This window comes from Manis pentadactyla, chromosome 11 (genome assembly GCF_030020395.1).
Source record: "Manis pentadactyla isolate mManPen7 chromosome 11, mManPen7.hap1, whole genome shotgun sequence".
NCBI lineage: Eukaryota > Metazoa > Chordata > Mammalia > Pholidota > Manidae > Manis > Manis pentadactyla.
The window spans coordinates 80,644,710-80,647,540 of NC_080029.1; the positions used below are offsets into that span (position 1 = coordinate 80,644,710).

Genomic DNA, 2,831 nt, shown 5'->3' on the forward strand with positions numbered 1-2,831 from the left:
CTTCAAATTCGAGACTTCTTTATCAATCAGTGCGTGTTAGTGGAGAACTACTGGTTTGGAGTGTTAATCCCCAAAGCAATCTATGATCTCTACTACATGTATATTAGTTAATTCAACTCAGCAATGCACAGCATGCTTCTACCTTCTCTTTAGAAATTGAATTACATATAGAGACTGATTGACTTACATACATATCATTTCATTTACTTGATACTAACTTCAACACAGTTGCATTCACTTGTTAGTTAAAACATTCTTAAATAACATTACTGCATCTTGCTTAGGATGATAATGGGCCCTCATTATAGTAGTTTCTTAATAAAAGTTAATGAATTTGTCGACAAATATATCACTCATGTCTTGAGATCAGTTGCGTTTGAGAGAAGAATTTGGCTCTTTGTATTTTATGAATACCTTGGGCAGTCCTCAGGATCTTCCTCAGAGCAGCCTTCATCTCCTTGTTCCTGAGCCTATATATTAGCGGAATGCACAGAGGTGTTTTCACAGAATAAAACAAAGTAACGATTTTTTCCATGTCCACTGGGTGTCCCGATCCGGGACTAACGCACATCACCGTAACAGAGCCAAAGAAACAGGATCACCACAGCCAGATGAGAAGCACAAGTGGAGAAAGCCTTGCGTTTGCCCGCTGCTGAGGGCATCCGTAGCACAGCCAGAGTCACCAGAGCGTAGGAGCAAAGGATAAAGAGAAGGGGGCCGATCATGAAAACAGAATTGAAGGTCGAGTAAATGAACTGTGTGGTGGTGTCATCAGAACACGACAGCACCATCAGTGGGACAGGATCACACACGAAATGGCTGATGGTGTTTGGGCCACGGTAGGGCAGCTGAGAAATGAGGACAACTGGCGGTAGGTAGGAGGGTGAACCCACACGACCATCCAAGGACGACGAGGCCCGTGCACAGCTGTCTGGTCATGATGCGCGGGTAACGCGGAGGGCGGCACACGGCAAGGTGCCTGTCAAAGGCCATGATGCAAAGGAAGAAGCCCTCTTCGCACCCGGAAGAGAAGAAGGAGAACTGCACAAGACAGCTCACAAAGGAGATGGACTTGCTTGTGGACGGGTAGCTGGCCAACATGTTGGGGACGGTGGTGGTGGTGACATAACATAGTTCCAGGAGAGAGAAATTCCCCAAGAGGATGTACATCGATCGGGCTGTGAAGGCGTCGGTCCCACCGCACAGCGCAGGCAACGGCCGCGTTCCCCCATCAGGGTCAGGGTGTAGGCCGCAGAGAAGTGCCCGAAGTAGAGGAGCTGCGCTTCGGGCCTGGAGGGAAAGCCCATGAGGATAAAGTGGCTGACGGCGTGGGTGGTTTCTCTGCCGGACACGTTCATGAGTTCGGAGGGCGCGGCGATGACATCGGCTATTGCACTCTAGTGGGGTTTGCTGGCTCTTCCACCAAATGTCCTTACCTTGTTTTTGCATAAAGAAATACAGAATGAGGTTTCTGTTAAAACAACAAAGCTGATCCTCACAACCTATACCCCAAGAGTATGATTTCATTCTAATTAGATGCAAAAAATAAAATAAAAAACAGGGTTTGTTGTAATCTCTCAATTATAATCTCTCAGTTACGTCAGGAACAGGATTTACACATAAGGAGTGCAGAAGTTGTAACTTTGAATATGTCACTTAACCTCTATTTGTTAACCTCATCTACGTACCATGTACAGAGTATTGTACAAGCAAATCAGTGTATATGAAATCTCTTCTAAAGCATTCTGTAAAACTAATTTATCATAATCAGTAATAGTGATAGTAACGCCAAATGAAGCACTACTCAAGTCTCACATTGGAAAAGGTGGTGTCTCACTGAGGAACAGTGACGGGGCAGGGCAAATATTCCTCTCTCTGTGCTTGTTTATGGTATTGCAAAGCGATGGCTCGAAGGGCCTCTCTCGTTCCGGCACAGATGTGTATGACATGACCACACAAGTTTGGTGTGTAGGAAATGCTTTCTCTCTCTCTCCAGCTGGTGGCTTCAGCTCCAGAGCATGGGGAAGAGCCCTGCACTTTGGCATTCAAATTTCCCTGGTTGAAAATTTTAATGCCCTCTCTTGTGAATGTGAGAACTAGATATGCCATTTGGGGCACCCGACCTTAGGGAGAGCCACTGCTCTGAGTGGCTGGACTGTTGATGGGATGAGACTTGGCCAATTTTTCCAAAAGTGTGGTGGTAAAGTTCACTTGCATGTTCAGATTTGTGTGTGTGGTGTTCTAAATCGCTTCGATTGCTCCTTTCTGTGTTTGAAGTGTTTTTGTTTTTATACTTGCCTCTGGTACATTTGTGGCCATTCAAGGCATTTTCTGTTGACATGGAATGTCTTGCTTCCCTCCCTCCTGCTCCTGAACTTTCTCCAGTTTGTTGTTACTGAATCAAAGCTTAACTTTTTCTATGTCTTGTCTCCTTAGAAACCTACTCATGGCCGTCACCACATTTGGCATTAAGTGGAAAGACTGCTGTTTATAATCTCATTGCCCATGAGGCTATGTGGACTGCACCTTTTCTGAATGGAGTCTGGTAGTTCAGTCTGTTTCCCATAACAATCACATCATCTCAGGTGGCAATTAGGGCAGGTCCCAGATTTCTCAAATTATATGAGGGGACTTTTTTTGGTTCGTGTTTGCGTTTGCGTGTGTGTGTGTGTGTGTGTCTGTGTGTGTGTGTGTGTGTGTGTGTGTGTTTTGTTCGGCCTGTAAGACAAAAAATTCCTCTCTTGATTTGTTATGATTGTATAGTGAATACTTTTCAAAAAAGGATTACTTAGTATTTTTATTCTGAATAGTTGTGTAACTTTCTCAGCTGA

General features: G+C 44.7%; 1 pseudogene; it reads right to left on the reverse strand.

The window, feature by feature from the left end:
- Positions 1 to 430: 430 nt before the first annotated feature.
- LOC130679646 (olfactory receptor 11H6-like) lies at positions 431 to 1,235 on the reverse strand (annotated as a pseudogene).
- Between the last annotated feature and the right edge of the window lie 1,596 nt (positions 1,236 to 2,831).